At 45.3% G+C, this 20,421-nt stretch overlaps 1 protein-coding gene across 6 annotated transcripts in view; it reads left to right on the top strand.

The window, feature by feature from the left end:
• Positions 1-20,421, top strand: part of DAB1 (DAB adaptor protein 1) — a 417,778-nt gene that overhangs the window by 192,802 nt on the left and 204,555 nt on the right. For 2 of the 6 annotated variants that reach the window (XM_040565215.1, XM_040565209.1), the window contains exons 1-2: positions 2,663-2,735; positions 9,819-9,890. The gene's annotated coding sequence lies outside the window, so the exon portion shown is untranslated. Of the gene's footprint in view, positions 1-2,662; positions 2,736-9,818; positions 9,891-10,984; positions 11,068-11,591; positions 11,822-20,421 lie in introns of those variants that run through there. The other 4 variants (XM_040565214.1, XM_040565210.1, XM_040565211.1 and 1 more) reach the window with 3 other exon arrangements.

The raw sequence follows: 20,421 nt of genomic DNA, 5'->3' as shown, positions 1-20,421 counted from the left end.
ACACCACCAATTACTATGACTGATACCTTATCATTTCCCACAATGAGCAATGCTAATTAAAATTGATTGTGCTGCTGTTCTGGCACAGCAGCAAGTTTCCTTTTCATTTTTTGTTTAAACATGAGCTTATTGTGCCGATTTGGTGAATTAAATAAGGAAAGCTCATTATTCTGATGTTTATTTTTGAGCAGGGGTTTTAAGCCACATTGGAAGCCTGTTACAAGTGTCAAAGAAATAGAAGAGCTTGAATGAATTGCTTTTTAGGAGTACCAAAACATACACCTAATAATAATATTTAGCACTTTTATACCACAGTGCTTTCTACATGATCACATTTCTGTACAAACTGAACTACTCCTATTATCTCTGTGAGGTGGGTAAACACTATTACTTCTGTTTCACAGATATTGAAGCTGAGACACAGGAGCTTTGATTCTCTAATAGCACTGCACTTCAAGCTATTGAATTAGATTACAGATAGCTGTCTGACAGCACAGCGAACTAGGAATCAGACCAGACACTGGTTGCGATATGATTTGCAAGACTTACTTGCATGAATTTTATACAAACTTGGCCTTTTATTTTGCACTTCTTTTTTGAAAGTCTGATTTATTTTTTTCTCCCAAAGTTAGGATCAAGTCTTCCTTTCTGCTGGCCCACCTTGTGCTGGCTCCTGCCCTTAATTTTTGATTACACACGTGCAGGGTGCAGCCATGGATCAGGACTGGATTTGTGCATCCTTGCATTCTCCTCCTTCGTGGTGTTTGCTTCATCAGCTGAATCTCCTCCTGTCCCAAAGGGCTGTTCTTCATTGTAGGAAAGCTGCTCACAGGCAGCAGGGCTGGCTGGCTTATGGCATGGGAAGTGCCTTGAAAGTATTTCAAATCCAGCTGGTGGGTTTTTTGTTGTTTTTGTTGTTGTTGTTGTTGGTTTTTTTTTACATTAACTTTTCCATGGGGAATGTTTATGGGATATGTTATCAACAGAATGTGTGCTCTTTGAACTGTTCTGCTGGTATTCTCTTCTTAAGTGGCTGATTGCAGTTACTAGCACAAGTCTATGACCTTATCCTGCATGAGATTGATTTAATTGGAACAATTGATTCCTTTCACGATCAATATGTAATGAGTTAATATGTAATGAATATAAATGCGTGGAATTGCCCTAGGTATTCCTTACTTCCTGCTACTTAGTCCAGAAAATGTGTCAACTGTTTCACGTGGCAAATAAAAAAGTCTTTTAAATAATTCTGCATGTTTGTAAACAAGATCTCTCTGAGGTCTTGACAGTAAAGGAACCCAAGTTTGCCTCCCTGCTATCTTGCATGAGCAGTTTTAGAGGAGTATGTCAATCAAAAATGTTTATATTTATTGGGAAAAAACTTGTATATGTCTGGCATTTGAAAGCAAGATAAAAATATTTTTATCACAGAAATATCAGTAGCAAAAATCATATCTGAAAAAGTAAATATTTCAGTCCTGAATGTTATTTCTTGATTATTTTCAGCTACATGAATTTCTCTTGAGCATTGATTTCTCTCCTCATCCTGATAAGAGCTAGGAGCAACCTTATAAATCTGTAGTGCTCCTTATGTCACAGCACCATGATGGACTCCAGTACAAATCCTGCTTGCTGCAAAAACAGGGAGGTCCTGCCTTGCCCAACACTCGTGGTTTGGGTCTCCTGCTCCATCAGGAGTGGCTGTGGGGACCCACATCTGGCTGAAAACTAATACAAAAAAAAAATGATTTCGGGGGTGATCAGTAGTTTCATGCGTTTTTCTGAGTGGTTATGTGGCACCAGACAGCTGGGGCTTGGGTTTGGGATCCTGCAGCAAGACCATCTCCAACGCAGCAGCATGGTTTGGAGCCGAAATGAGCTGAGCCTGCAGCGAGGCCCCATGCTGTCTCTCTAATGGGGCTCTCCTGAGTGTTTCACCTGTCTGAGTTTGTTTTTGTTGGGAAAATGCTGGGAAACGGTGCTGGAGAAGGACGAAGTGTTCTTCCTGGCCGTAGCAGGGAAACAGCTGAAAAGTACTGGCATGTACTCAGCTGACACAAGCTGATGGCACCATTATCAGAGGATAACATGCTGCCATTAGCACGCAAAGCTGTGAAATAACATGCCGAGTATGTCTTTTGAAGCACATTGGACCTAATTCTCCTCTCATCTGTACTGATGTCTCTCAGTGGACTACGGTGAAGTTGCTCATGATTTACAGCATAGAAAACCAGAGAGGAATCACGGCTGACTGCCGTCCTCAGTGTAACTAGCTGTACGTGGGGGCAGAAGATTTCACTTTTCTATATCCAAATGTCCCCTGGAGTTTTGTTGTGAAAAGTTGGTTATAAAAATTGAGATGGCGAGGGGGGGAATATGTCATTTGGGTTGTGAATTGCTGTTAATTAAACTTCAGTGTGACACATCCTTTATGTCAGGGGATTCCTGATTCTCATCTCAGTGGCCTGGTAGAACAGAGGAGCATCTCTATTGAGATCAATGCTCATTATTATTTTCCTCATTATCATCATGATCCTCATCAGTATTTGTTCTACAACACTGGCTGTGGAACGGAAGCACGGGGAGAGATGACCCTTGCATGTTCCTCTTCAACACCCTTCATTTTTAACAGACAAGAGGCTGGGAGGGGAAAACAGCAGTGAATTCTTCACAGAGAATTAGACACAACTACACGGAAGTCAAAATCAGCCTTTTTTTCCCCTGTAAATGACATGGTGAGCTAATGAGTTGTCATTATTTTCATCAGAGTGCAAGCACTCACACAGGGGTTGAAACGCACCACACACTACAGGGGGCGGACATTTTGAGGCCTTGTTGGTGCATGGGGCTCATGCATCTGTGCCAGGGAGGGACCGAACAGGAGATGGAACGGAGTCTGCACAAATAACAGGCGAGACAGCGGGGAGGGTGGGGGGGGGTCACATTTGATATATGTTCCTTGGAGAGAGAAGATCTGACATGGGAGGTGAAGTCTGCAGCCGTGGCCTGCTCATGCTTGGTACTCCAAGTGGGATGTTGGGAACCGTTCTTCTTTCTCCTCAGCCACAAGGCGTTTGATGATCTGACCACCTTGCCTTGCTGGGTGACCTCCTGTACAACCAGTAGCAGGGCCCACAGAAGAGAGGTGTTTCTTTGACTTAAGGACCTGGACCTTTCTGCTTAAAATGCTTAAAATTGGTTCTTTTGGGCACTCCAAACAGAAAAGACTCGTGTCAATCGGGCAACTTCTTTGGTTTGTGGTGTATGAGGAGGGGTGTGATTTGTGTCAGACATGTTCTGACAACCGGCTGGTGATCCCCCAGCTATCCTCTCTGTGCCACTTTCTCTTTCTGATGATGGAAAGTCATCTATTTTTTGGGGTCGGGGAGCGGATGGAGCGTTAAGGCCCTCTCGCAGAAGCGGTGGGTTACAAACATGTTCACGTTGTATGCTGTACTATGGGAAAAGCTGCAGCTATCTCTCTGAGGAAAATCACAGCTCGGAATGTAACACCTATTGAAAGCTTTCGGGTCCCTGGAAAAGATCAAAACTAGTCAGGATCAGCCTTGCTTCCAGCTTGATGAAAGAGGTGTTAATCCTGCTGCTCATAAAGAATTTAAGATGATAAATATATGAGCCACAGCCTGGAAGATTGGAAGAACACTTAAATAAATGATAGAGGCTGGATTGACAGAAAGGCTGTCATGCTGGGATCAACTTTGCCCTCTTCTGGGCTAGCCAGTGCCAGACGCTGTGAGCTCGGTGATGATGGTGGCTTCAGGATCCAGTGGTCCCTTCTTTGTCCCTGCCTATGGACAACGTCTTGTCATTCAGACACTGTCTGCAGGTCCAGTATGATGCACTTAGCTCTCAGGGGGACGCTGGTGTGGAAGCAACTAAAACATCCTTTTGGGGTTGCCTTGGCTGGCTGCCCCGCATCCACCCAGACCCTCTCACTCCCCCTTCTCAATGGGATGAGGACGGGGCCGAAAATGAGATAGCTGATGGGGGGGCCACACTGAGCCTGTGCATCCGTGTGAGAAAGAGTCGGGCTTGATAGCAATTCCAAAACACCAGCTTGCCTTGTGTTTTTCACCTGGCAGCTGTTATCTCCCCTTCTGGGATTTGTGGTGAGGTGCAAACGTAGGTAATATTTTTTTGTATTTTTTCAAGCTAATATTTTTTTGTTAAATACTCATGTAAGGGATTAGCTATATTTCTGAATATCTAAGTATAGATAGTATTGGTTCATAAAATAGAGGATGATGCTGATTTATTGCAGAAAACAAACAGAATACCTTTTTTTTTCTCAAAACGGAAAAGATATCCTTGCAAATTATAAAATTAATTCATCACTATAAGAAAACAAAACAAATTTTCTTCCTTCCCCCTCCTGTCCAAGACAGCTGCAGTGTTGAGGGTCTGCTGAGGTTTCCCCTCCTGCCTTGTGGGAGCAAGCACGCTCCGCTGCCTGCTTTGAGCCCTTCGTCACCCCAGCACATTCTGGAGGTTTCTGTAGGGACCTGGCCTGGGGAGATGTCTTGGTTGCACCAAAATGTTTTGTGGGTCAACCTTTGAAGGTGAACTTGTGTCATACTAGAGTGTTTGCTGGGTGTAGGAAGAGGTTTGGGGCTGTTAGGGACCTGGAGAGGGTGGCAAGCTGCTCCCTCTCGTGTGAGCAATATAACCTGGTGTGTTTGCATAACACGTGGGTTAATGGGCCATGGCTCAGGCTTGCCAGAAATTGCCCATGACCGTAGCACTGTGGTGATGTTTGACCTCTTCTGGCCCTGAGCCAGAGCTGTGTCCCCTTTGGGGGAGATCTCTGCTGCTCTTTGCAGCAGGGCTACATGTCTGAAGCTTTTTATGCACTTAAAATGGCTGCTGGGGAAAGAATGCACAAAATATTTTCCTCTTGTGAAAAACCCTTTTACGGTTGTAGGTATATGTTAGCATTACAGATTTTCCTGACATGTTTTGTTGAAAGGCAGCGAGATTACCAATGTGCATCTGCACGCGCTGAGCAGCTGCGGGCGTACAGAGCTGGGTGTTGGGCCGGCTGCGAGGCTTGTGTGCGGTAATTTGCCCCTCTCGAGCACGGCACAGCTAATGAGCACAGTCCCTCCAGTCACAGGAAGCACACAGACACTCACCACGACAGATCGGAAACAGCCACTGCTGGGGACTCATGAAAAAAGTGTATTTTGTGCATGGCAAATAGCAGGATGTTGCATATCTTTCATTATTAACTCTGAATCCATTCAATTAGCAGTAAAAAATAATGTTTTTTTATATGTTAAGTGTAGTGATAAAGTAATAACCAAGGAAAACACTGATCCCTACCGTAACCTCTCTCTCATAAAATAGGAATTTTCATTGTTTCACTGGTTTGTCTGTGAGCTGCATGTGCTGGAGTTCACAGTACATCTTGTATGGATATCAGCTCCACTGTCCTGTTCCCTTCTCTTCCTTCCACCAAGACTGACCTCTTTTTCTTCCCCTTCCTGCGGGCGATGAGCAGTGTCTGCTCGATGGATAGAAAGAACAAAATGCCTTCTTGTGACACTGGGAAGAAAATGATCCAGGGAGTTACAGACCACTAAGCCTTTCATTTGTACCTGGTGAACTGGTTGAAATGATAAGAAAAAAGAAAACATTTGGGAGGTGTTGATAAGATCAGGCTTATCCAGTAGAAAGGTAGTGTAGGATATGGCTGGAAGTGATAGGGAAAGACTAGACTTGATGACCCAGCAGGTCACTTACAGGCTTTCACTCTTAATCTCTTAGAAGTCTTTGAACTTGTCAATAAGAAACGAAGAGAGAGGAACTGGTTTATCTCACTTATTTGTGATATTGAAAGGTCTTTTGTAAGGCCTCTCACAGAAAGCAGTCAAAAATACAAGGCAGGTAGGTGAAAGGGAAAAAGTATAGTAGTGAATCAAAAAGTGAAACAAAGATAGGTATAACTGGGTAATTTTCACATGGCACAGGGTTAAACCAGAGGTTCCTCGTGTGTTCCTAAATCCTGTATCAGGTCTTTGGTCTGGGGTGGAGAAGAGGTGGAAAGGTAGCTGGATCTGTGGGCAGATCCAGTGAGGTCGGTCAAGTCCAGGGAAGACAGTGAGGAAGCTCAGAATGACCTAAACAAGCTGGTAAATATATGACACAACATCCAAAAAATATTCAGTGTTAATGGATGGTGTTTACCTATCTTGTGGTTTCTGCTTGAATTCACTATAGTGAAACAAGAAACAAAGCACACCCTTCAGAGTTGCAGTCCCTGTAGGAGAAGGTCTTGTTGGGGCTGTTAATGGGATAAGTTATGACCTGTTCCTTTCACTGATAACCTCCCCATGAGGGTCTGCGTTTCAAGAAAAAACTGTACTGGTGGCTTCAGACTCCGATTAATGATCCTTTTTCAGAAGTACAGGAGGGTGAGACAAACACATACATGGTATTATCTGAAACCAGCAATGGCTCTTTGTTTCAGGGTAGTCCCACCAGTGAGGGAACCCAAATTCAGAGGCTTCACGTACCAGTACGAATAATATCCCAAATTACCCCTGGGATTTAAGTTAGCTTTTCTCTCTCCTTTTAGATACTATATCTCATTTATTTTAAAAAGATGTGTCTGTGTCTTTGTTCTACACAGATATTTTGAATAGGAATTACAAATATATTATTTGTTTGCTTTGCCTGCTGGTCTGACTGTTTCAACTGAGTGTTCCCTGTACCACGGATTTAAAAAACCTCTGCACCTCTGAATTGGTGCAGAATTGCCTTGCCTTGCCTTGCCATCCCTTCCCTTCCCCTTTCCTTTTCCCTAACACCTTTTAAAGCCAGATAAGAGCCACTAGATGTCCCTTTCAAAGCAAGGAACTGAAGCCCTGGATGTTGGTAATTAGCAGGGAGAGCCATTTAAGGAATTGAAAGGTTGCATTGTTATGATTTGGGAAACAAAAGCTGAATAAGAAGTGTAACACTTAACTATGGAATTCCACTTTATTTTTCTCTAATGCAGGCTAAGCTGCCTTACAGCAATCTTTTAAATGTAATGATTGAGACTATTATAGGAAATACTATACAAAGCAACATTTTTTGAAGCCTAAATAATAAGTAGGGCAAGGTTTTAAATGAGGCTAGAGTAATGAATGCTGTACAATAATTTTGATAATAAATTTCCCCGGAGGATAAAGTGGAAGAACAGAAGCAGGCTGTATTTAATCATGCAAAGTTAAAGGAATGCAGACCAACAAATATTTATAGAGACGTACAGTTTTTTCTAACCTTTCCTGAGATACTCTTGCCCCTTTTTACCTGAGAACACCAGAAATCAGGCCTTTCAGGGTGTAATAATTAGGAGGAGGAATTAATCACATAGGGTCAAGTGTTTCTTTGATGTGGTGCAAGGAAATTCCCATTTCTTTGCATGCTGGAGGACTCAGACAATAGGACACTTGTTTTTCACTGCTATTTCATTCATAAGTGAGCCTGAAAAGCTTTTTCTGAGCAGTTATACAGCATGTGATGACGTGCTCTGCAGCTGCTCTTCACCTAGTGCTGACCCAAGGGGATATTCCCACCATTCAGCAGAGTGCTGTCGAGGTACTGACTTTGCTCCCAAAAGCCATATGGCTGCCTCCTCTCAGTGCTGCATGCAGAATAACCAGAAAGGCTGCACATTGTGTTGTGGAGATGGGATCTGGGCTTCCACGTACAGCCCAAGCTTGAAGACTTCACCATGTGCTCCATCACCCAGTGTAGACCTGCCCTTCCTGTGCCCGTACCAGTGAGTGTGCTCCTCAGGGGCTGCTTGTGGTGCTCCTTGGCTGTGGTTCCTTCTGCCTTCTGCTCTTTGCTCTGTTTTCAGGAGGCAAGCACAACTTCAACAACTAAGAGGCGGTAAAAAAAAGTCACCAAAGATGTTTGGGTTAGCGTGTTCCTGGTTGTTCTGCATGGACATGTGTGCTTGTGCTAGGGTTGGGCAATCGTTCCTTGTAGCATAAGGTTGGGGTGTTTTGTTTTATAAATCTTAAAATTAGGGTGGGTTTAGTGTACGTTAGCTCAACCTGTAATGGTATTCACTCTGCAGAGTGGAGATTTCTGTATGGCTGATCAATACTTAAAACATATATTGATTTCCAATTTAGATGTTAACTTTTTAGCTCTTAGAAGTGCTCTTTATATCAATTTTCACCTTGCCTGGTATTCATTATGAGCTGAACATTATGACAGTAAACGAGCTGGGATCTCCTTTGGCAAAACAATGAGTTCTAGTGACTTCAAGACAAACTTGCGAAGATTTACTTGTCTTGTGAAGCACTACGGTAGCATGAAATATCTGTGTTTAAGGCAATGGCCTGAGGAGTGTATTTATTCTGGCCTGGCACACACTTCCTCTAGTGTTTCTTAATCTGCGTAGTCCGTCCCTGAAATGATATAATAATCTAATTAATAGTGCTGTTTATTACGTTCATGTTGTTTTCTCATCGTAATTCATCGGAAGTGAGCCGGAGGACCACAGCTCACGTTGCTGGGTGGCTGGACTTTATTTAAGCAGTAGGACACACATGACAAGCAGAGCATTCCTATGTGATTATACCTCCACTAGTGTTAGGAGCTGCAAGGTCAAAAGGCTCAGTGACTTTAACTACCTGAGAAGTGCCATGTAATCCCCAGCAAATGGGCTGTCTACAATGTCTTATTGCTGTATCAGGGAGGGAATTATTTCTTTTTAAAGGCAGACACATGAATTACCTCTGTGGTTGGCACAGGTATGACATCACTGCCTGCCAATCAGAAATCCTCTTTGTCTTGGGTTTTAACACCTTAATTTCAAGCTCAGATCATCTGATTTTATTAAAATTATGCTTTATCCTCTGTGTGCTCTGACCATCCCCAGTGCTGCTCATGATGTGCCTTCGTATTCCTCCAATGCAGAAGTTTTTGCTGGGGTGGCGGACAGAGCTCTCTATTTAGCTGTAGCTTGATGTATGTTGCTTAAGGTTATTTTAAGTGAAAGCTTGTGCCTCAATAAAAGCGTCTCAAACATTATTAAAACTTAGGAACTCGAGCGATCAGGGGAGCAAGGGGAGGGCAGACAGCAAGGTAAGCACTTCAGGATCCAGGCAGTATGGCTGTGATTTCAAAATCAATGTGTAGCTATCAAATTCTTTCAGCCTAGCACTGCCTTTTCCTTTTTTTATTGACAAATATAACCCCCAAATAATAAAATCACCCTGATTTACAATTATTGTTGATAAAATAAATACACATGGGTTGCAGATTCGCTAGCCTGAGCAGATGAGGAGCAGACCACGAGGAGGATGCTATTTGTCTCGGTGGTATTGGAAGGACCGTCAGCGGTCGCTGCCACGTTGCTACTGCAGCTGGCTGGTGCTGCAGTGTCACAACCAGCTCAGCCCTTTCACATCCAATACAAACCTCAGGAAAGATCAGAGTTTGCAGCGGTGTCTTTATCTGGGGCCATGAAGAGTTGCTGTTCAGCTGTGGAGGATTTGGGGGGCAAAGCAAGAGGACTCATCATCCTGTCAGAGGGCAGAAATTTAACAAATAGTTTTAAAGGCTTCAAATAAATCTATCTCCATAACGCGACTGCAGTGCTTTTTTCCATAGGTGTGTTATAGAGGTAATGATACCTCTACAGTGAACTCAATTAACCTTCTGCAGCCTTCCGTGTGACAGGGAATCCTAAATCTTCTTTTTTATGAGTGTGTGTGCAAGATTTGAAGCTACTTTGAACTGAGAATTAATAAATGCCATTTCCTAATTGGTGCCCATTTGTTTGTTTTTTACAGCGAGAGAGACATGGTGGCCGTGAGCGGGATCTAGTGTTCATGGTTGAAAAGAGCTTTCTGCACAGGAGCGAGGTAATTTTACTTTTTTTATTAATAAAGGTGCAAATTTGTTGCTTGTGTGGCTGCCGTTTGGGAGGTTCTGTTGCTTAATGATGTTAGGAGATGATCCTAAGAAATTCAGCTCTGTGTCTCAGTGGTGCTTTGTGTTAACAGGCATTGATTGCCAGTGAGAACCATGCGACTCTCCTCTGTTTGAGACCTGGTGCATGTTGAGAGCCCCTTGGAAATGCCATAGAACAAGGTTAGGTAGGAAATTAATGTATTTAGGTGTTCACAGCTCAGTTGTCCTACAGATCTTTCTTTTGCTCTGTGATACATCCTGGTAGGTGCACATCGCATCAGCCTACTTGGTAGCGTACGCGCCTGCCTCGCCTCTGAGACCTTCAAATGAACACATTGTGCAAGGAGCCAAACGTTTCGTCTGGGAGGGAGGATGTCAGCAATAAATGAGAAAACAAGAGAAATGGATGATCCCCCATAATGCATACCCTATAATATAATCATTGTTGTTTGATAAAAGAGACAATTCTAGCACCTCTCCGTGCCCTGCTAGGTATGTCTGGATTTATTATTCAAAAAGGCACAATCAAATCTCTTCATTCAGTTGACAAATGGGAACTATTCAATTCAGTATCTGCCTCTTATTTATAGCGCATAGTGGGGTGATTTATACGCTAGCTGCAGACCTTCCGAAACAGTTTTAATTAGCAGCATTGGCTATTAGTGAGAGTCCTGTAGCTTCCCTGTCATACGCGTCCCCTTAAAAGTGAATAGAAACCTTGCTCTTTGCCAGGCGATGCTCCTCTTTTTTTGTGCTGCCAGCAGCGAATGTACCTGTGCTGGAGCAGCGAGAGGGTGCTCCGAGGGGGCAGGCAGGGGGAGGTCGAGGGAGGTAATGCTGTTTATTGCTGTGCCTTGGGGAAACAGGGCAGTCCTTGGGGCATTGCCACTGACATCACACATGGGTTTGCAAATGCCATCGGTGACCTCTGTTTTGAGAACAAAGCAAGCAGGGGAGATGCCCCAGCCAGCTGCTCAGGCCGCCTGCACAGGTGTCTTTGGATTCTGCTCTGGATTTTGTGCTTGGAAGATGATGGATCAGAGCAGGCAGGAGCCCTCATCTAAGTGTGTCCTGTGGTTGGAGCAGTCACTACATTAGTCTGCCTGCGTGTACTGTCTGATGATCTAAGTGAGTATTTCCCTCCGCCGTTCCCTTATCCGCAGAGCTGCTCAGGCTCGTGGTCTAATTGGTGCCTCCAAGGTAGGGAGCAGAGGGAGGCGCGGCAGGGAGGTGAGTGAGGAGAGGCACTAGTTTGAGGCTCTATTATTTTCACGCATCTGGTAGGAACGTAATCCCTTTGAGACCTCTGCCTATCTGTCAAACCTGCAATCAGCCAACAGGTTCAGAAGTTATTTGGGGAAGCAGTGACTGACAGAACAATTGCACGGCTCATTTTTTTTCTTTTATTTTTCCAGGAAACCAGGCTAAAAAAGCAGAGAAAACATAAAGAGCATTCTTTGTGTTTTATGTGGTGTGTGTAGCATGCAGAATGGTCTGTTGTTGTAGTTCCACTGATTCCTTTTTGACATGAGCAATGCAGTCATTCTGTCTTTGGATCAAATAAGCCTTTGTACTACTTGTCACCATCGTGCCGTGTCTCTGTGTGTGTAAATTCTGTGTTTGCTACAGCCCCTCGTGTAAGCTCTGCTGCTGCCTGCGGTAGGTGGTTCTGCTCAATCTCTTCAGGTTTTCTGCAGCAGCTCGCTGTCACTCAGTGACATTTACTCTGGAGAGCAAGTAAACCTTAGAAAAATGTAAAGTTTCAGGTTGACAATAATATGAACAGAGAGGCCGTGAATGTTGGACCCAATCGCAGGTGCTTGGTGTCTCTGCATATCCTTCTCTTGGAGAAGGCCAAGGAAGCAAGCCGCATTTGAAGGAGGTAAGGCTGGCAAGAGTTCGTTGCTGCCCAGCCAACGCTGTGTTTTTGGTGTTTAGGAGACTGATGGGAAAACGAGGAGATAGGAGGTGAGGACATACAAATTCTGCTACAGACAGAGAAGCCTGAAATGAACGTGGTCAGAAGGAAGAGCAGGCAGTGAGTGGAGCAGCAAGTGAGTGGCCGGGGTTCCTGTGTTTAGCCAGAGGTGATGGGCTCTGCAGCCAGGACGGAAACCCAGCCTCGAGTACTTCACAAACCAGCTTGCTAGCTATGGAAAACTTGTGGTCCTCTGGCTGAACACAAGCTAGATTATTATTTTTTTGTCCAGGGAAGTTCTGGTTAGGTATTTTTATTTCCTTTACTGAGTGTATCAATAAAACACATGGTTTAAGGAAGCCGTCACGTTATTAATACATTTGGTCTATGAGCCAAATGAGCACTGGTAGGTGAGCTGTCTGTGGGTATCACACTAAGTGCTTTTCTACTGCACTTCTAATAGAGTGCAGGACTGAATTTGATAGTGTTACCTGTTAGTGATTGGAAAGTGAAAAGCTTTCAGTGCATCCGTGTTGTAGAATTGGCTTTGATGGATAGATTGGCCATTATGCATTTCATTGTGTTTAAATTTGGCCTTAAATTAGCGATTTCCTCTTAAAATTCCTCTTTTCCTCAACATTCTGAAAACATTTATAAGGCATGAATTGAGAATGAAAAGAAAGAGGAGAGGGAACGGTTCTGTTCATAAACACTTAAAGATTAAATAATGCATTAGTCAGTGGTACAGACTGAACTCTGCCTGAGAAGGGTACTTCTAAATTACCAAAATATTAACACTGTAATTATTGAGCATGGATAATAGTTATGAATTATGTATCAGTCAGGTTAGCAAAATCACAGCCGCCTACTAGAGAAAGGTATGATGGGAACACGAGGGAAGATGACTGAGGGTTTAATTCCTCTTAATATTTTTATATGCTCCCTCTGCTAAGGAGGTTGCTGCAAGAGCTGACCAGGGGCTGGAGCATCCCTGCCTAGGGAGCAGCTGCTCTACTGGGGGGTCGGTCCTTGTGCCACCAGGGCATTTCCATGGGCCAGCCCAGCTGGAAGGCTTTAGGTGCTGTGCTTTGTTTGGCACTGTCCCCAGCTGTCATCACTGAGAAGTGCTGGCATGCTCCGAGGGGAGTCACTGCCTCTTGTCCTCCCCGGGATGCTGCGGAGGGCGGCAGCGATGCTGGAGGGGTTAGGGACCGTTAGGGACCGTGCTCTAACTTCGCTGATGACCTGATATCTCATCTGGGGAAAATAACTTCCCATCGCCGCCTCTCACTTCCCCTGGTGTAGAGTGAAGATAGCATCGTGTCATACCTCTGCAAAGTGTTGTGACATCTAGCAAGGAAAAGTGCAGCCTGGAAGCACACAGAGAATATCCTGTTACCGAGCGACTCCAGCAGGACCCCCAGGCATATAGGATATATAATCTTAAATCTGTGACTGGTGAACCCTGGAGGTTGCTGTGGCAAGAGCTCCTGCCCTGTCCCTCTCCATTTTACAGGGGCAAGTTGCTGGTGGTGTCAGCATGCAACTGCTCTTCCATCAGCTAGGTGATATCTGGCCAGCTTTTTGCCTTTTCTCCAGCCACATCCATCTTCTTCAAATGAAACCAGTTTTGCTTTTACTTCATTTTTTTTAAGAGGATGTAGTAATGTGTTTGATTGTTTGGAGTAAACTTTTGAGATGCAGTGACCTTTGTTAATCAGGAAGGTTTTTTTTGAGGTCTGCAGGAAGAATTAATCATATGTATACTGTTTGCTTTAAAAAGTCTCTTAGTGAATTTGGGATTTCCCAGGTAGCTGTCGAAAGGTCAGAGGCTGGAGGCAGAAGCTGGGAGCAGCTGGGAGGGATACAGCTGGGGAGCAGTGCAGCGGGACAAGCCATCCCAGAGCAGCTTCAGAAGGAGGGAGAGACCTGTAGGAACACAGGAGGACAGGGCTGTATTTAAGAGTGGCCTCAAGCAATACTTAGACAAATTTGGAGCATCTAAGGAAACAATATACTAACAGCGGCCGTTGGACCAGGCTCATGTTTGCTTGCAATATTCTGCTGTTTCAAAAGCACGTTCTTGTGCTTTCAACAAAATGTCCCCTGGCCCTAAAAGAGTCAAGTTATACATGGCTCAAATAAATGATGAGAATTTTGAGGTCTGCAGTGCTTGCTAAGGAAGGTCTTTCTCTGAATTTTACAGAGTTTTGCATGTTCAAGCCCATCCCTTTAATGTAGTTTTAATGGGTTTTGCTGTCTTCAGTAGCGGTTTTCACCTGTGAGCCCTGGCGTGCTGCTTCTCAATGAAAATAATGTTGGTAGATGTCGCACAAATTAGCTTTGGTGCAGAGAAGTCTTTAATTTCCTACTGTGCTGCTCTACTGTTACCCACTTAGTGTCTTCAAACGATGCAGTGGAGCTTGTTCTCAAACTTACTTTCAAATTTTTATCAAGTCTTGGAGTATGCCTGCGTTAGTTGGGAGAGGGAAGCACATTTGGAGACTTGAATCATAGAGGTGCATTGCATGACAGTTGTGAGTTTGCACAATTTTTTTAATGCCCATACAGGTGCACCTTGAACACCCTAAACCCTTCCTTGCAGCGTGGGCTCTTGCCTTTGGATATATTTGGGGCCTGACTTCTGCCAGTGGTCAGAGAGAGCTCACTCCCAGCAGCCTGGGGGCTTCTCAGGGCTCGTCCTGGGGCAGTGGAGCGTGGACAAAGCTCCTTCTGCTGATGGTTAAAGAACAGAGCATTGTCTTTACCGAGTTCACCCCTCAAAACCATTAATGGAGAAGTTATGGGCTAGAAACGTTTCAGTCCAATCCCAAACTCACAGGAAGTCTGGATATGAATGATTTAAGGACTGCAGGAAAGCATAAAGATGTTGAGGTGAATTTACTGCTTTGTTCGGTGCCACAGACTGTGTGAGGGCTCTTCAGCATGAATTAAAGAAAGATTCCGGTCATGAGGTATTACTGTTTAATTCAGACGTTAGTACAGTCAGGGAGAAGACAGGAATGGATTTGTACAACCAAATAGGATTTTCCATACTGGATTGCATCTGCGATGTGTCTGGTCTTGCAGCACAGACAGTGCTGTGCGTGTCAGGAAAACCAGGGTGGTGTGGGATAACAGGCAGCTCCGGAAGGATTTACCTGGAGCAAGCTCTGCCTGCTAGCAGTTGGCTCGTATCCCAGCCCAGACTGCGAGAGTTTGTTGTAGAAAAGTCCTGTCGGACACGAGTGAGGATGTTCTCCTGACCTGCATCAGCCCCGGTGCATACAGGGCTCACCGATGCCTGCGCCATGCTCGTGTCCAGCAGCAGCGAGGCCTGGGGGGCAGTGCTGGGTTTAAAACCCCACACAGCGTTTTGGCAGGGCACTTTGCAATGTGATGTTTGCCACTGTCATCCATCCCCCCATCACTTTTTATTCATCCCCCCTCCAACTGAAGAAGGTACCAGTTTTCCCTGGTGCTGAAAATACTTAAAGCTGGAATCTAAGCTTTTTTGCTTCTTTTTTCTTTCCTTTCCTTTTGTTTTTTGAGGTCGTGTGTCCCAGTGTTTTGGTCGAGGTAGGATATGCTTCGTGCCTCGATACTTGAAGTGTCATTTCTTGTTCCAGTCTCTCTAGATCTTCGCTTTGACTTTCCAACCGCTTCTGTTCACAGACCTGTGACTTGCCTGGAGCTTTTATTTCTCCTGGAAAACGTGGAGGAAATAGCGGTGACTGAAGAAGACCTATTGTTCTGTTAGATTTTTTCTAACAGCTTCTGGAGGCTTTCTTCCTCACTTAGGTTTTTGTCAGTTTAAGAATCTCAAGAAAGGGCTCAGAAGTAACCCCCGTGCTCTGTCTCTTTCCATTTTTTTCGGCTGTGTGTTACAGCTGCACATCAGCGGTCCGCCGGGCATTCGCCGCTCTCTTCAGAGCAAGCGCTCGTGGCGCCGTGCAGAGAGGAGCGGAGCGAACAGATGGGCCAGGAAAGTGCCTCGCTCTCGGTGGGGCTGGAGGATGAACTCATTATACAGCCAGTGGGCTGTCACACCAGCCTCGAGCCTCGTTTACCAGCGGCTGGTGTACAAAAAAGCCCTGGAAAGCAGTGCCTCGCAGGGTGGGGGTGCACCTCGGTGTCATTCGGTGGGGATGAGGAATAGGGGAGAGGCCAGGAGAGGCAGAGATTTTACAAGCAGGCATCAAAAAGCTTTGTAAAAAAAATGACAGAAAGTCCAGCTCTTGGGGATCAAAAGAGAGCACAAAATGCTGGGTGGCTCTGCAGTGTGGTCGCACCGAGGTGAAGGTCCCATTGCCCAGGTGCTGTGTCCTGCCAAGTATTCCCTGAAAAAGCCAGAAAGTGTTAAGAAAATGCATTAAAAAGCACTGTGCTCAAACAAATGAAAAGGACCCAAAGTCCCCAGGCTGTGCGCTACATTGGCCAAGGGACTGGACGGCTTTGCATCTTCCTTCAGAAAGGGAAAGGTGATGTTGTTTCTTGTCTGCTTGTTGGGGGGAGCAAGGTGCTATTTCGGAAAGACCGGAGAGATGAAGCTCTGGGACTGAGCCACAGAAATTGTTTGGAAGTTTTGGGGTTTGGCTTTGTCACTGTGACCAGCGTGAGCATTGCAGGAGCCCTCAGTAGATGCTGCTTTGGTTGCTGTTAAAGATAGGGAAATTTTTGGCACTGCTTTACTCAGAGGAATATCAGAAATGTCAGTCGGCAGCAGTCTTGGAACAGGAATGTGCGGGGTGGGAATGCTTTTGTTTATTTATAGTAAAAATCCATTAGGAACAGGGGGGAAATTGTTATCTCTGGGTTCCTCTGTGGGTTTGCGAGTGCACGACTGATAGCATGTTAATATTTTTAGGCTTCCTGCTTCATTTGGAAATCTGGCTGAAGAATATTTGGCTGCCTGTTTAATGCCAAGTTTTATGCAGGCACGGCACATCGCATCCACCGCTGTCGTGTGGAGTGGGGTCCTGCGCCTGCAGCACGTCGGGCAGGCACCTTTGGTCTGCGCTGGGAAGGTCTCTGGGCAGGGGCAGGTGGGAGGATACTTCAGCTCTCATTAAGCACATTATCGTGTGTTTAAAATCTATAAAGAGGCCAAAAATAAGTCCCCACAGTCTAGGGTGTTTTTTTTCATTGTTGCTGTTATTATGATTTTTTTACAGCCAGTACCTGGCACAGCTGGCATCGTGATGGTGCGTAACCTTTACTGTAGGTGAGCAGGCTGGAGGCAGACAGATGTTGCAGCGCTGCTGGCTGCGGGGTCTGCATTCTGTGCCCACACGTCGTGCCCAGATGGTCCTTTGTAGAAACGCGGCAGCCTCTGCCTCCTAACACCCCGTCCCACCTGTTGACACGTACAGTATGTCTCAAAAGAATAGCCGAGTTACTGGGGAGAGGAAGACAAAAAGATGCAGCAGCACTTCTGGCTGTGAAACAAGGCAAGCTGTGTTGTAGTGCATAGCAAGGAAGCCAACAATTACGGATCTCTCCAAAGCAGAAGGCTTTATATAAATAATACATTCTGGTAATTTACCAGATTGCGGCATGTATGGAAATACAGAGGATTTTTTTTTTATTTTTTAATGAAAGGGAGCTTCTGTCCTGAGAAAAAGATGAGTCGGTGCTGAATTGGATTCGTTTCTCTTCCTGCATGCTCAGCGTTATGTAGAGAATAAAAAAGGGCAGAGAAAAACAAATTGACTCTGGAAGCCACCTCTGACAAGTCTGGCTTCAGTCCTGCCAACCTTCCTACAGAAACGAGCCCCCGGCATGTGTCCCTCAGCACGTGGGGCTGCTCTGCTCCCCTCGCCTTGATAGTCCAGTGAGTCCGGTGGGCAGGGCGGTGAGCAGGGCAGGACAGCCCAGCGTTAGGGACACTGCAAGTGCTGCGCTGATTTCCAGCAGTGGAAACTCAGGCAGTTGTGCCTGCGAAATAAAGCACTTGTTATTATTTCCTAATAAGTTATCACCGGCATTTACAAAACTCATCACTGACCGAAGCTGAAACTCGGGCTGTTTTGGTTTGTGTTGGTTCAGAGCTGGGAGTTTGATGTATGAGCTCACATGCACGCCTTTCAGCTGCTTAAGCAACAATACTGTGTTGTGCAGAGCATTTTGCAGGAAGGCACTTTGCAAGCTCCAGCAAGTGTTTTACGGATTCTTCTACAAGGGAAGTTGTCACTCAGTAGCACGGTTTATTTATTTTGCTTGGTTTATTTGGTTTATTAAATATGTTTTATTTATAGAGAGTGCTTTCTAGAGAACCATCTGCAGGCACGTTCTTCAAGAAAACACGTGGGACCGCGCATCTGCAGATGCTGGGCTGCCCTCTGCGTGCGTTGTGTACTGGGGCAGCCGGGGGGGGACTGAAGGGTGCTCTGTCCTCTCGTCCCCGTTCCCTTTGGGCAGGCAGGGAGGCCAGAGCAGGGGGAGAAGGGCAGAGCTCATACTCAGCCAACGCCTGGAAAGGTGTATCCCAAAAGGTCTCAATTTCCAGCCGTCTTGGAGTGAATGCTCAGCCTAGGAGCTACGCCAGCCAAAATCTGTGCCTGCCATGTGCTCTGTGCTCAGTCCTTGGCTGCAGACCTCTGCTGACCCCTTGTCCCCACCACGCTGCTACTCACCTGCTGGAGCCCTTCCACAGCTCAGTTTAGTGGCTAGAATGACTCACTCCAGCCATAATCCTTTTAAGCATAAGCGTGGAAGGATCTTGCTAGTAACCTCGTGTCATAAAAAAAGTGTGAATTTGTGTGTATGTGAATTTTTGCACCATCTGTTCCCTTTCCTGCAGCACGGAGTGAGATTTTTTTTCTCCTTTGCTCAGTTCCAAGCAGGTACGTGTGATACCGATGGCTGCTACGACGTGGTACAGATTGCACAAAGTTTTCCACTAGAACGTGTCGATACATGGTCATAGGTGTATCAGGAGGTAGAAAGCTACTGTGATAATAAACCACCTCCTGCCTTTATCTCTGCTGATCATCCTCCTAATTAAATTGAAATTCCTGATGAAAGATACATTCAGTTCTGGCCTTTTTTCCCAAGTAGAAGGAGCTCTGTGCATAGCAGTGTGGCCAGCTGGCAGAGCTGTGCAGAAACACACTTCTGCTGGGTGCGTTTTGTTCTAGCAGTCTACAGCCAGTGGGCAAGGGAAGCCTGCTCCAAGGAGCAACTTCCCGTGATTCTTAATGCCCTGGAAGCTGAATTCAGATATTGTCTGTCTCTACCACTCACACTGCTTTGACACTAGGACATCACAAGGAAAAAGAGGTGTAGTTTAAATTATACAGTGATTGTAAAGGGGTTTGAGAAAACTATTATCAGCTAGAACAAAAGTCTCTGGTCTGAGTCCTAGAATAAATTAAGACTTTTCTGCTCTCCATCTACCCCCTCGGCTCTGTAGGATTGCTCATCTTCATACAGTAGCTAATTTCTCCAGAGCAGATCGTCTGCACAAACCTTCCAGCAAAGTCTGAGATGTGGCAGGGACAGTTCGGGGTGTCAGAAGGTCTGCAGACACCTGGCTTCATGCATCCAGCTCATTCCGCAGCCTGCTGCTGGGGCTTCTGCAGCAAACTGTGTGTCTCTTGGCAGTCTGTGATGTTCGGGGAGAAAAGACTTACATCTGGACCTCCATTCTTGCAAAAATGTGGCAAAACGTTTGCTTAATCACCCAGAGGGTGAGGCAGTGATGTGCTCTCAAGGATGGGGCCCTGCTCACGTCTTCTCAGCCTTGTCCAGTGCCAAGAGAAAGCCCAGCTTGTGGGGAGCTGATGAGAAGGCAGGCACATCAGAGGTGAAGCCAAATCACTGTGTGTCGATGGCAATTCACACCGACAGCCCAAAATCTGCTCCCAGGTTCTTCCTTTGTCCTGAGCACCTTGCTTTTCCTCATCTTTACCCACATCTGGTGGCCACGTGGCATGCAGTTGGGCAGCAGCAGGCTGTGCTGCTGCTCTCCAGAAGCACTGAGCATGCACTTCTGGGCTGGAGAAGCCACCCTTTGGGGGCTGCTCTGGGGTGCTACAGCTCCGCGCGTGGCTGCTCCTCTCAGCTGCACCGAGCGAACCTCAAGTGTTCACGAGTTAAACGGGCTCCCGCACCAACACCTTGCGAGCTGTGCTTTAAAATTTCATGTCTTCCAATTGCATTACTTTCTCAGTCACTGCCGCTGCGAACAGAAGCCCAAGTGCTCTTTTATGCAATCATTGATCAAATCAGGATGCAAATGAGGTCCTAAAAGCAGACATATAACATGGGGAAAAAATTTACATGTATAAATGAAAACCTTTCAAATTAGAAAATTTTGTAGCTCAGGCGATCATAATTTATTAAGATCAGCTGTAAATTTCGTATGGCAGCATAATTCCAAGTTTCGCATCTTGGCGTTTCAAATAATTTTAATTAAGCAATAGATTTACAATTTATTCCACAAGTAATACAATCTGCTTAGATTATGCACATTTTCTATAGTTTTTCTTTTTATTACTGTATTCATTTAGCTGAGCAAATTTATAAAACTAATTAAAACAGAAGTACTTTTTTGATTCAAA

This window comes from Cygnus olor, chromosome 8 (genome assembly GCF_009769625.2).
Source record: "Cygnus olor isolate bCygOlo1 chromosome 8, bCygOlo1.pri.v2, whole genome shotgun sequence".
In the NCBI taxonomy this organism is placed as follows: Eukaryota; Metazoa; Chordata; class Aves; order Anseriformes; family Anatidae; genus Cygnus; species Cygnus olor.
This window is presented reverse-complemented; position numbering and strand designations above follow the sequence as displayed.